This window comes from Triticum dicoccoides, chromosome 6B (genome assembly GCF_002162155.2).
Source record: "Triticum dicoccoides isolate Atlit2015 ecotype Zavitan chromosome 6B, WEW_v2.0, whole genome shotgun sequence".
Classification (NCBI taxonomy): Eukaryota; Viridiplantae; Streptophyta; class Magnoliopsida; order Poales; family Poaceae; genus Triticum; species Triticum dicoccoides.
In genome coordinates, this window is record NC_041391.1 from 674701699 (window position 1) to 674716081 (window position 14383).

Genomic DNA, 14383 nt, shown 5'->3' on the forward strand with positions numbered 1-14383 from the left:
CATAGATTATTTTTTTCTGTTCATATTGTACTAGTAGATGATGATGATGATGATGTATGTATTGTAGTAGTAGTAGATGATGATGATGATGTATGTATTGTAGTAGTAGATTTTTTTGTTCTCATATATTTTTTTTGGTGATATTATTGTAGAATATGGAAATCTCTGTATGTACATATGCAAAGAATATGTCATTTTTTCATAGAATTTTTATGATTTTTTTCTGTTGTAATTTTGTTCATAGAATTTTTATGGTTTTTTTCTGTTGTAATTTTGTTCATAAGGTTTTAGGATGAATAAAAGAAGAAGAAAAAAAGGGAGGAGGAGAAGTTTCGTTTAGTTTTAGGATTATTTTAGTTTATGTTTAGTTTAGGAAGAAGGAAAAGAAAAAGGAGAAAAAGAGGAGAGGAAGAAGAGGAGAAATAAATAAGAAGAGGAAAGAAGGAAAATAGAATATTTTCTATTTTTTCTTCTTCTCCTCTATTCTTTTCTTCTTCTCCTCTTTTTTTCTTCTTTTTTTTCTTCTTCTTCCTTTTCTTATTTTTTATCGGGTATGTCATTATTGATATACCCCCTCCCTGATAACTTCGACATGAGGGGGGGTCGATATACCCCCTCCCCGATAACTTCGACATGAGGACGGAGAGGGGTCACCGAGGGTTCGAGGGGCAAGGGGTGGGAACTAGCTAGGGTAGAGGGTCGAGGGTCACCGAGGGGTTGAGGGTCGCTGAGGGTTCGAGGGTCGAGGGGTCGAGGGTTCGAGGTTCCTCGAGGGGCCGAGGGTTCGAGGGTCGAGGGTCATCGAGGGGTCGAGGGTCGAGGATTGCCGAGGGGTCTAGAGGTTGCCTAGTGTCAAAGTATTGAAGAAATCCATGCCTTCATCATTTGCCGGAAGTAACCGAGGCATGTTGGTACGAAGTTCTGCAAAGTTGTTCTGGAACGGAGTCACGGATAGGATAATCCGCCTTTTGGTACGAATTTCAGCAAAGGCCTTCCAAATAGTGATATCCGAAAGGCTCTTGCCGAACTTTGTACCAAAAAGCGAATTATCCTATCTGGGACTCCGTTCCAGAACAACTTTGAAGAGCTTCGTACCATCATGCGCCTGTTACTTTCGCCTAATGATGAAGACATGGTTTTGTTGAATCCTTTGACGCTAGACATACGTGAGAGAGGCAGTTCGGCCCAAACCCTAGAAGCGCTACCGAGGCCACCCAAATGTACCAATTTAAAAGAGCATTGTCGAGGCCACCCCGAACCCTTGAAGCGTTGCCGAGGCCACCCCAAACCCTAGAGAAGCGTCGAGGCCACTAATTGTTGTGATTGGCTAGCTAGGTCTACGTTTACGACTAATATATTGATCTGTCATGTTTGTATAATAATTGCCATATTGTAATATTTGCAGAAACTATGGAGCACGGCCGAGACGAGGAAGCAGAACAGGTGTTGGGGGACATAATCGCAGTCGGAGCTGATGTCATGCCGTATCTCAACGACACCGATGGTCTGGAAGGACAGGGCGAAGAAGCAGGCTACGGTGATTGAACAATGGAGGAGGAAGGACATGATTATGATGGCTCCGGTGACCGGATGCCTGTGGAAGAAGGACACCGTGATGACGGATCCGGTGACTGAATGGAGTCCGTCCAAGTATATATATTAATTAAGCATGCACTGACTGATGCATTAATTGTTTTGGTATATGTACACATATTAACTCTCTTCTTTCTTCTTTTCTAGCCCTCTGGATGGATCCAAACTTCGGTAACGAGACGAGGCACGAAGAAGAAGTTGCGCTCGGATGAAAGGTTCACGATCACAGAAATCACGCGCGATGGCCAACCGATTGCACCCATCCGGAGAAGGAAGCATTTTCTGCTAAGTGTAGGGTTCTTGTTAAGGACATGATCCCGACCAGCATCCACCAATGGTATAAGCCTAAGAAAGAAGACCCTGAGGTGTCTTATGTCAACGATAGGCAGAAAGATGATCTTTGGGCTGCACTGAAGGCAAATTTTACCCTACTGGCAGAGGAGGATCCGGAGAAGCCAGCTATTATAGAGCCATTGGTCAAGGCTCATGCTCTTAAGAAGATGGCAGATCTATTCAGGAGGTGGAAGAATGAGCTGAAATCAACGTTTGTCGACAAAGAAAAGACTCCAGAATTCACCGGCCGGTTTAAGAAGATCAGAGATCACTGGGACGCATTTGTGGCCCACAAGACATCGGACAAGAGTAAGAAGATGCCAGCGACAAACAAGAAAAATGCTGCGAAGAAGGAGCATCACCATCGCACGGGTCAGGTGGCTACCTCAGAGCCCGGCTGTTGTGGGACAAGGCTGAGAATAACCTGCTTGATAAAGGGGTCGAACCAGAGACATTGCACTGGCTAGACCGTTCCAGGACTTGGTTCTTCGGGGATGGGGGATCGTTGGACCCTGAAACAGGGAAGTGCGTTTGGATGAACGAGCAATTGAGAATACCCGTCACGAGGCTTCAGGAGTATATCGCCGCCGCGCAGGAAGGGACGCTCGTTCCCGACAGAGAGAACGATGATCTCACACAGGCCCTCGGGAATCCTGAGCACCCTGGACGGACACGAGGCATGCCAGGCTCCGTTTCGTGGAAGTCTGGGTTTCCCGACGCAGGCGGTTACAAAGGCCGGGAGAGGAAGAGGAAAGTGGAGCTGACCCAACTGCAGGTGCTGCACGCAAGGGTACGAGCGCTAGAGGAATGAGATGCAGTTCACAGCAAGCGACCTGCCGAAGCTACCCCCGAAGCTACCCCGCCATCTCAGCGGAGAAGCAGCGTAGCTTCCACCGAGCTGCTTCAGGAGCCTGTCTTCACGGCTCCTGCTAGCCACCCCATGGGTGCTATCACAGAGTCTCAACATTGCCACCTTATGACGCAATGGCAGAAATTCAAAGTCAAGGCGGCTGTTGGCTCTATTGCACCTCCTGAACCCGGCGCAACTTTTCACTGCAGGCCGATTCCAGAAGGATATGCTAGGGTGATGGTGGATGAAATAATGGAGAGATTTGAGGAGCTCGAGCTTGACCACCCTATCGGTGAAGGGGAGACTCGGCTTGGTTCTTCTCTGAAGACTCCATGCCTATGGCGGAAGGAGTTCATCAACCTTCCGAACTAGACGCCTCCGCCTCCTCCGCCTCCGGCGAGTCAGGACACTCCGCCTCCTCATCCGCCTCCTCCTCCGGCGAGTGATAAGGGCACTCCGCCTCCTTCTCCGGCGCGTGGCGGCACTCCGCCTCCTTCTCAGCCTGCGCCGGCGCCTTCGAGCAGCCCGCCTCGTCAGCAAGGGCGGAAGAGAGCCGCCGCCGCTCCGGCTGCTCCGGCGCGTCGTAGCACCTCGCCTACTTCTCCGCCTCGTAAGCAACGAAAGAAGACAGCCGCAACCGCTCGGCCTGCTCCCGCGTCTAGCAGTACAGCCAGAGGCGGGAGGCAATACAGATTCGGTCCATCTCTCAAGCCTCTATAGAAGTTACCATATGAGATGACCGAACAGGAAAACATGGAGATCTGTGAAGCCCAAGTGAGGGACTTCTATGAATGCAAAGATCTACGAAACATCCACCTCTGGAGGAGAAGATAGATCCGGTAAAAGCGAAACGCACTTTGGATGCCCTGAAGCGACCACCACCATCTCTGCCGCAAACCAACTATGAGCGCATTATTGAAAGGACATATCAGGAAGCGTCTCGGTCGGGAAGTACTTGTAGTGATCGAAGATTAGCAGAACGAAGAAGTGGGAAAACAATTCCTCAGCTCGGTGAACAAGCGAACCAATCGTGCCCCCTCTCAAGGTGTCTAGCGATATCGTCGCTAATCATCCGGGGATCTTGCCCGGTACCAATCCTGCAGATTACATGCACGACGATGATGCACATTTTGATATAATGGAGGTGGACGAATTCAAATACCAGTACGGGAAGCCTCTCGTCCAACCTGGTCATCCTCCTCTAACAACGATGATGCGAAGATTCCATGATTGGTACATGAAAACCTGCAGAGATCAGTCTGGCAGGAAGGATATTTTGACGCTGAGAGTTAAAGAGGAGCATGACCTCATTGGAATTGATCTGTTGTCTATTCCATTTGAGGAGTTCTTCCATTTTTTCAATCAAAAGGCCCTCGATAAATTAATGGTCACTTGCTACTGTTTGTAAGTACTACTTCTGTCATTAAGTCTCTATATATAGCCCAGCTCTTTCATTGCATGTATATATAATTACCCTCACTATATTATGCAGATTGAAGATCGTCGAATGCAAGAAAAGACAGATCGGTGATATTGGGTTCATTAACACAAATCTCATAGATAAATTTACGGTTAAATTTCATGGCAAAGAAACGGAGGCCAACTTGCTACGATTGTTGGTAATAAATCAAAACAAAGATATAATACTCTCTTCTTACAACTTCAAGTGAGTGTTATTGTCTTGTGCATATTTAGTTTCCCTTATTTGTCGAGGTTATAGTAATGTAATTGATGAGTTATGCATGTGTGCGCAGCTTCCACTATATTCTCCTAGAGATTAAGCTTGAGCAGGGACTAGTAACCGTCTTAGACTCGAGACGAAAAGATCCCCAGGAGTATTAGGACATGACTGAAATGTTCGAGAAGTAAGTTAAATCGATCATTATCGCACTATATCGACAACTTTGTTCATTTCCTGATATCAAGTAATTGTTTTCTTTGTCTGGCAGGGTTTGGCAAAAATTCACTGCACAAGCTGCATGGTGAACGGTTGGTCGATGCGTCAGCCAATGAGAAGCTGACATTACCATACGTCATAACTGGTGTGGCCCTACTGTTTCACACCAGACATTGTACTATCACTGTCCTTCCTTTCAATGGAAATGATGAGGCCCGGGCGCTTGCTCCCTAGATAATAACTGATCTAAAACAAACAAAATGTGTATTCTTTTTCTCTTCTTCAAGGTCGTGTTATAATCACCCAACTCTCTCTCTCTCTCTCATGGTTGCCATTCTCCATTCCACAACATCATAATAACTAGATAGGAATCACGCCTTGACGCGAGGATGCCGGTCTAAACATTTTGCTGAAGCATGTAACATGCCGGCAGGAACCCAAGTATAACATTTGTATTTACACAGGATGATAATGAGGTAAAGAAACATTCAATTGCGACGGAAGTAAAACACAATGGATCTCAAGATCAACATCAGATTATAAGACATGATCAAGCTCAGTGCGTTCATCCGACCACAAAAGACGGCTATTCAACATGAAGTTTGATACCAAAAGCGAGAACACATAAGGAGAGCCAACTACGAAGCCATGTAATTCATCTTCCTTATCGATGTACTTCACAGGGACCGCCTCACACGAATCTGATACAAACAAATTATGAGATATATAGAGTACAATGAGTTCTGCACTCAAGCATCTCGAAAGTGCAATATGTACAGCAAGACGAAATCACCTTGGTAGGCATATGAGCAGCTGTGAATTAGGAGAGGCGCCATCTAATAGCGCGACCTTATTTTCATATGTCCTTCGAAGTGGCTGCTTGTGTCTTCCATCATGTCAGGAAGATCTCCAATATAGTAGTCCATGGCAACCACATTTCTAATGTGCACAGAAAAGCAATGCATGTATCTAACGGCAAGAAGCCAACCTCTAGCAAGCATCATGTTATTGGTCCTTGACTCCTTTAATTGTTGTCGGAAGCACTCAGCACGGCACTGATGTCGTTTGGACAAAGCAAGGGCCGAGTCTTTGGCAACCGTGTTAGTCATATCCTCTATGCATCTGATAGCCTTTATCGCACCAGTATCCTCGACAGCCTCATCGTCGGTGCAATAAAGCCCTGGAACAGAAATGTCACTGATTGGTGCCCCAAGGTCAATCGTAGAGGCGTTGAAAGAGACGGTTACACGGATCTTGCCGTCCTCATGAACAACACGCTCGCACCCGGCTGGTGATAACCCAAGGTGTGCTAGGAGGCCGTCAAGAACCATTCTGTGTGGGATCCTGAACACGCGTTGGGTTTCCTATGTACCCAAGAACACAAAATGTAAGGTCAGGGGGAACTACTTAAAGCAATTGAGATCACAATACATGAGAGGAATTTGAAAAAAAAAAAAGCAATCATAGTGATAAATAAGAGATGCTAAGTCTCTGGTTAATCAGGTTGCCATCGAGTATGCGCAAATCATAGCAAGAGTAGTGTTGACGTATAATGTGCTGCCTAGTCTCTTCCATCAGATCGGTCTTTTGGTTGCATTGGCTAGAGCATGCACTTCTACATGGTATCGGAGCCAAGAGGTCTTGAGTTCAAGACCCAGCTGGCGCTAACCACAAAAATACGCACTTAAAATTAGCATGCTGATAGTGTCAATATCATGTGGAAAAGATCATAATCTGACGTATACACTTGTTATTTCTTATTATGAGTGCACATAAGCATTAGTGTTCACTTTTCCAGAATCAGAAATGTGTGGTCCTTACAATCAACTGGAAATCTTCATCACCAATTAGCTAAATCATTGTTCTAAGAATAGTGCTAAAGCCAGGAACATGAGTTTCACGAAAGATAAAAAAACAATCTTAACAGAAGGAGATTATTCATTCTTAAGAAACTGTAATAGAAATTCCACTTGCATCAGTACCAATTCAATGGTTCCCAGGCATTAGAGACTAATATTATAAACTGAAAGCTAACATGTCCAGATCTTCTCCATCTTTTTTTGGTGCGCATTAGTATATTTCTTAATATCTACAGAGCCCAACAGCAAGTAAAACCTAAACTATAGACACTTTGGTCAGAAGCAAAGCACATGTCAGGCAACATTCAAACCAGAAATGCCAAATACCTTGATAAATGTTCGACTTGTGTTGCTTGCATGGCTCGGTTGTCATTGGCTTCTCATTGGCGGCTTCTGGGACAGCACCGAAGGAAGCCACCGCCCGGGTGACGCAATCCTCAAGGAGCACCACAGCCTGCGCCTGACCGTGTTTTTACTCTGCAACACCACGGCATTCGTGGCGTCCCTGCTCATCAGCGCGCTGCTCATCATCCATGGCAAGAAGCTCAGCAAGAAAACGGCTCGGTCTGTCGAGCTCTACGCGTGCATCGTTGTCGCGCTGGTCGGCCTCATCGGCGCGTACGCCGCCGGCAGCTGCAGGGAGACGGACACCACCGTGTACGTGGTCTCCTTGGTTTGCGCCGTTCTGGCTTACATCCTGCTCCATGCCTTCTGCAGTTCAGAGTCAACATCTTGTTGTTTCTGTCCAGCCCAACAAAGTGATGATGCAAGGTATGGCACTGAACTGAAAATCCCCTTCTTCTTTTCCTCTGTTTGCAGTTACACTATTGTTTTGCTTTATTTCTCTGCAGCTGAACTGAACTCTGTTTCTTGTTTCTCTGCAATGTATGAATGGCAGTGCTCTGGGCAAGGCTCGCTCTCTTGTTCTATTGCTGGCCACTCTTGCCGCCACCATCACCTACACAGCGGGATTAGACCCACCTGGTGGTGTTTGGCAGGACAACGGCGACGGACACATGGCCGGCGACCCCATCCTCCTCACGACCAACGCTAGGCGGTACAAGGCATTCTACTACTGCAACTCTGTTGCCTTCGTGGCCTCCTTGGTGGCCATCGTTCTGGTCCAGAAGGAGATTCTGGTCAAGCACCATGTGCTGGAGGCAGCCATGATACTCGACCTGTTTGGCCTCATTGGCGCGTATACCGACGTGAGCACCTCCATTTATGCCATGGCCTTGGCAGGTACCGTCTTGGTCTATGTGGTGATCCATGCCGTCTTCTTCACCCTGGACCACCAGAAGGACAAGCAGGACAACGACGAAGATCGGTTGCTGGAGAAGAGGCGCAAACGGTTGCTCCTCTTCGCGATCTTGGCTGCGACCATCACCTACCAGGCCAGCCTCACCCCTCCTGGAGGCTTCTTGCTCCAGGATAATGAGTTCGGGAACCACGCTGGTGACCCGGTTCTCTTGTACAACTACCCACGCCGTTTCAACGCCTTCTTCTACTGCAATTCGGTGAGCTTCATGCTGTCCATCACCCTCATCATCCTCCTGGTGAACCCCAACCTGTGCAGGCCGGCCATACGGAGCAATGGGCTATCTGTTTGTACGGCGGTGGACTTGTTTTCTTTGATGGGAGCCTACGCTGCTGGAAGCACGCAACATCTCAAGACATCCATCTACCTCTTCGTTGTAGCCGTACTGCTGCTATTATTTTTGCTGAGAGCTGCTGCAGTATCCAGACCCATTAAAAAGGAGGGCAAAGAAAAAGAAAACAAAAATGGCAATTCAGCAGTTGGCGAGTCATGCATAGCCATTGAAAAGGAGGGCAAAGAAAAAGAAAACAAAAATGGCAATTCAGCAGCGGCCGAGTCATCCATAGCCATTGAACAGGAGGGCAAAGAAGAAGAAAACAAAAATGGCAATTTAGCAGCTGCTGAGTCATGCGTATCCATTGAACAGGAGGACAAAGAACTAATTGAACATGAGGACAAGGAAACAATGAAGGAGGGAGAAGGGAGGAAGCACGCGAGGCGCAAGTACCTGATGCTGCTAGGCATCTTGGTGGCAAGCGTAGCCTAGCAGGCCGGCCTGGAACCTCCCGGTGGAGCATGGCAGAGCAGCCACAAAGGGTACGAGGCAGGCCACCCGGTGATGCACGACAACAGGAGGCTCCAGTACCTTGCCTTCTTCTACAGCAACTCCATTTCCTTCATGGCTTCCGTCGTCGTAATCATCATGCTGCTGCCGGACTGGCTGCCGAACAAGGAGAAGGAATCATTTTCGGAAGAAAAAAAGAAGGAACCGTTTTCGGAAGAAAAAAAGGACTGGGAAGAGTGGTCGCTGAAGGTGATGAACAAAACTATCCTACTGGATTTGGCCGCTCTCCTAGGGGCCTATGCAGCCGGCTCCAGCAGGGGGTGGAAGACGTCTGTTTATGTCATCGCGCTCATCGTTGCCGTGCTGGGCTACTTTGCGATCCATATGATGCTTTCCAAGTGTTCTGAACGTCACCATAAAGCAGCCAAGGGGGCCCAATCAGCGTGATTCATCATCATCGGTGTAGCTCTACTGGCGTGAGAGGCGGCAGCCCACAAAGTGATCCAAAAAATTCAGGGTGATGGATCATCAAATTATCCACTTCTGTCTCTACATTGTTAATCAGCTTAATTAGCTCTGTCCAACCCCCCTTTTCAGATTCCTAGTGCAGCTGATGCACTCAGATGAATGACGTGCATCCAATTGGAACATGCGACTCACTACTGGCCCAAGCGTGCATGTGTATCTTAATCCAATGAATATGCATGGTAGGTGATGTTTCCTGATTCTGTGTGCACTCTCTGTCTCTTATAAGAAATTGATGTGGGTACTGCATCTGCATGAACTGAAACTAGATTTGTGTTCGGGAAACTGAATCATTTGCTGCTACTGAAACATACTATGCCACTATGTACAATTCTGAAGTGGTATTGTGCAATCCTAGCTAGTAACTAGTAATCACTGATTGGGAAGAAACCTACCTTGAATCCGGGTACTCCATCGGAGCATCTGCGGCGCAGTCTCCCCAGTGAGGCAATCCGCCGAACACCTGCAGGGCGCCCGATCCCCGCGTGCCGCCGTGGTGCATGACGTCGTCGCCGCGGATGGACAGCCGTTTCGGTTGGAGAGGATTCTTCGAGCGCGAGCCGCCTCGATCGGAAGCGGTAGCCGGAGCCGGCGGTGCGCCGAGTGCAGGTGCAGAGATTCAGAAGAGCACGCGAATGCAGGTGGTATAGCCGAGCCAGCCCCGCCACAGACGCTCCCGGCGATCTGAAGCGGAAGGACGGGCGCCGCCGGTCAGGTGTAGGTGCAGGCTGGGGCGGGGCGGGGTGTCGCCGGACCGCATGCAGAGTTCGAGAGCTGTCAGAGTCGGCATGGTTTGCCTGGCTGCTCTGCATCCGTTTTCTGATTATTAGGGTCTGTTTGGAACTGCTCCGCTTCACCAAAATCAGTATCGCTTAACTAAATTCATTTTGGAGCAGTTTCATTCTGAAGTTGTAGCACTATCAAAGAGAATGTTTGGCTTTCATCTAGCTCCAGCTTTAAGAATGAGAAATTTGATGGAAATGATCTATTTGATTGGTCGAGGGGGAGAAATGAAGAGGTATCCACTTACTGGTGGCAGTGGTGGGTAATTTCCACCCAGCTCCAGCTTTTAGAGTTTTTTAGAGCACCCCCCGAAAAGCTTCATAAAAAACTTGTGCCCCAGATTCTAGTTTTTTTGTGGAGCGGCATATCATGGAGCTATCCTGTTTGGCTTATATTTTCTGAAGCGGAGCTGAATTTTGAGAAGCAGAGCAATCCCAAACAGGCTCAGTATTCTTTTTCTTTTCAAAACTTCAGAGTTGAGCTGTTGATATTTCGTGTCTAGGTAACTAAGTACTCCAGTGTCTTAAAAAAACATCTTATTGGGAGGTATTTGTTGCTGGTCTGGCCGATTAGGGGGTGCAGAAATAGGTAGAACGAGATGCGGAAAGTATGAAAAAACATATTGTAAAATATTTAACCAGAAAATAGATTAAATCAAGACATAATAAATATTTTTAATGCAGATGTAGTAGCCGTCATCAGGGTCATGAATCAGCCCTCTTCAAAAACTAGTTTGACTGAATTTTGATCCGTTTTCGGCTATCTCTGCAAGGGTGTGAAAATGAGTTTCTAATTGTGTCATTTGGGTCATAAGACGGTCCTATCAGACATTAATCAGGATAACTGAATTTTGACCATGGTCATATGTGCATAGCTCTTGTGTTAATCTGTGATGTGACCATGTTCACAAAATTCTTTTATATTATTTAGGCAAATGTCCAGAAAATCCTCGTGCAATGCAGGAACCACTGCGTTTCACAAGCACAAATAGAACCTGTTGGAGTGAGTAATATCCACAACGGTGCTCAGGCTTCGGAAATAAAAATAGAAACAATTTTCTCAAAAAATTCGACATCCAAGATGCTTGATTTTTTAGAAGCGTGCAAAATTTTGTGCTCAAATAACATGTGAGGAGCTCATGCAAACAAAATAAAGTCGGCTCTAAAGAGTGCAGTATTCCAAAGATTCTTTCAGGGCCAAAATTTGTTTTCTTTTTTTTGCCACGACCTACTCAATCAAATGTCCTAACGCCACAAAATATTACAATAATTTAGGTGTAGGCATTTCAAGCATATTAAAGCAAAATCACATACTCCCTCTGATTCAATTTCTTTTTGCGGGGGCGATTCAAATTAATTGACACATCTTTAGTATAATTTTGTAGTGAAGTTGTGTTTCTTAATTTAGATCGGAGGAAGTATCTTATTTTAGTACAAAAACCATATTATCTTTTTCTTTGAGAAAAAAATCAAATTATCTTAATCACACATGATTGCATCGATTAATCACGTGTGATTTTTTTAGGGGAATAAATCACGTATGTATGCGCTAGGTCTGGTCCACACTCGTAGTGGGGCTCCACGATCGAAAATGGGCCGCATCACTAGGCCCAAAGTGTAAGGGCATCTCCAGCCGTTCGGCCCCCAGAGCGCCTAAATAGAGCGGCCTGGGGGCGTGCCGGCGCTAGTTCGGCCCCTGGGGACGACCTAGCTCCCAGTCACGCCCCCACGCGCCGGCCCCAGGATGCGGGAAATTCAAACTTGGTCGTTCCCGCTCTCAAAAGACGCCGCAAATCCGGCGATCGGACGTAGTTTGGCGTTACAAAAAACAGAGGGGCGCCGTGCGCAACGAATCACTCGGCTTGGTCAGCTCCAGGCGTTGGCGGAGTCGGCGTGCGCGGGCTCGTCGGTGTCGGACCTGCTTCGTCGCAGGGCTGCGTCGGCGCGGCTTCGGCACTGCTGGGCGGCGATGTAGAGGCGCCGTCCGGGCTTGGCGTCCGTGTGGTCGCGGGCGTCATCGGCGTCGTCGGCGTTGCCGTCGGCAGCTCGTTCAGGATGAGGCCGCGCTGCACCAGGTACCACGCCTTGAGCTTCTCGTCGTTGCTCTGGAGCATGTCCGCCCCGCTCATCAGAAAAGCCATGTCGGTGTTCCTCTTCTTCGCGGCGACGTTCGTCCGGAGCAGGTCGAGCTTGATGGCGTTGTTCTTCATAAGAGACGACCACCGCGCCTCGGTCTTCTCTTCGCGTAGGACGGCCCGGGCCTGGGCGTCGGCGAGGCAATGCTCGATGGACTCGTGCACTCGCGCGGTTGCCGCGTCGGCACTTTTCCCCTTCTTTGCCAACTTGTGACCGTCCGGCCGTCCCTCTGACGCGCCCGGAGTCGTCGCGTCTGGCTTTTATGTCTCCTTGGCCTTGTCGAGGGCATGCCGGACTTCCGCCCACTTCTCGCACTTGTCAATGGGCTTGTAGACGTGGAGGTGCTTGAAGTCGGCGTCTTGGTTGTCGCCCCGATACATGGCGAACATACGCAGCAGCTGCGCGGAGAGACAAACAGTTGGCGGGCGGCGGGCGTAGGGGACGAAGATATGCGGGCGAACGGCGTGCGTACCTGATCCTCAATGCTGGCGCCGCTCTCAGGGCGAGCCGCGACCTCCTCGACGATTCCATGCCATTTGTTGCACGCCAATTGGATACGCCCCCAATGGTTTGCCATCGCCTTGGAGCCCGCTGCATGTACACGCCTTTGAAGTAGGGGTCGACGAGCTTTCGCTCGTCGAAACGGCCTTGATGCGGTCCCAGTACGTGTCCAAGCTCTGGTTCGCGCCGGTGGTCGGGTCGAGGCAGACGACTTTCCATGCTTCGGCGAGGCATTCCTCCTCCTTGGACGTCCACTTGATGCGCGGTTCGCCTGACCTAGCCGCCCGCATCTTCTTCTTCTGGCGCCCCTTCGTCGGAACAGGGGCCGGTTCCTCCTCCTCCTCGTCCTCCTCCTCCTCGGGTTCCTGCGCGTCGTTGCCGTAGACGTAGCCGAGCTCGGCCTCCATGTCGCCGTTGAGGTCCACCACCTCGTCCTGGGTGGCGAACCTGGGAGACTCGGCGGCTGCGGTCGATCCTGTCGCGATGATGTCGTCCATGTCGGCTCCCGTGTCGTCGGTGTCGCCGAGGTGCGAGAAGGGTAGTGGTCCGCGGTAGAGATGGGGCGTCGGTGTGGACGCGTAGGAGGCGGGCGGCGAGTAGTTGTATGGAGGGTACTACACGCCGACGAAGGCGGGCGAGGGCGTGCGCGTAGCGGGGTGACCATGAGGAAAGGTCACGTTTGGGTTGAACCCGCCGTGCGCGTCGTCGTCGGCGTAGCAGCCGGGCGACGATGAACCCCATGGAGATCCGGCGCCTTGCTGTCCCCAGGGCGCGTACTGGGCGTGGCTGACGACGGGTGGGTTCATCCCCGCCTGGTCGACCGATGAGGAAGACGCCGCCGCGCGTGCCGCGGTGTCGCGGGCCTTCTTGGCTATGGCCCTGTTCCGCCTGTCGGCGGTGACCGCTTCGCGCCGCTGAACTTCCACCCTCCACTCGACGTTCGACAGGCCTGGTGGCTTCGATGGCGGCACCCTCGGCTTCCTCGGCTTCGGCTGGGCCACAGCGCCAGTCGCGGTTGCCGCCGCGCGCGGCATGGCGTACTTCTTCGGCGGCATGGCGTGCTTCTTCGCGGCGAGCGGGAGGGGGTTTGGCGGGAGGAAGGCGAGCGAGCGGGAGAAAGGGATAGAATGGCGGGAGGAAGGCGAGCGAGCGGGAGAGATGCGAGGGAAAAGCGTCAAGAAACGGCGGGAAAAGACCCTTGGGTCGCTTCCAGGGCGGGCCCACGCGCCTTTTTCGCTTGCGCCGGCTCCCCAAGCGCCCCCAGGGCGTCGGGTTCGGCCTGGGTCCGCCGGCACCAGTTTTGGCCCGAGCCGGCGAAAAACGGGCTTCTGGGGACGCAACTGGGGCCTTTTTTTTGCCGGCGCGGCAAAATCGCCTGGAGAGGGCCTGTTGGGGGCGCGGCTGGAGATGCCCTAAGCCAGCTTTGCTTCTGCTGAATCGAGCTGCCGGAGTAAAAAGGAGGCGCCCCTTCGTCGGAACAGGGGCCGGTTCCTCCTCCTCCTCGTCCTCCTCCTCCTCGGGTTCCTGCGCGTCGTTGCCGTAGACGTAGCCGAGCTCGGCCTCCATGTGGCCGTTGAGGTCCACCACCTCGTCCTGGGTGGCGAACCTGGGAGACTCGGCGGCTGCGGTCGATCCTGTCGCGATGATGTCGTCCATGTCGGCTCCCGTGTCGTCGGTGTCGCCGAGGTGCGAGAAGGGTAGTGGTCCGCGGTAGAGATGGGGCGTCGGTGTGGACGCGTAGGAGGCGGGCGGCGAGTAGTTGTATGGAGGGTACTACACGCCGACGAAGGCGGGCGAGGGCGTGC

General features: G+C 50.3%; 1 pseudogene; it reads left to right on the forward strand.

Annotated features, from left to right (window-relative positions):
* The first annotated feature begins 6848 nt into the window (after nucleotides 1-6848).
* Nucleotides 6849-9081, forward strand: LOC119321465 (annotated as a pseudogene).
* Nucleotides 9082-14383: the final 5302 nt, after the last annotated feature.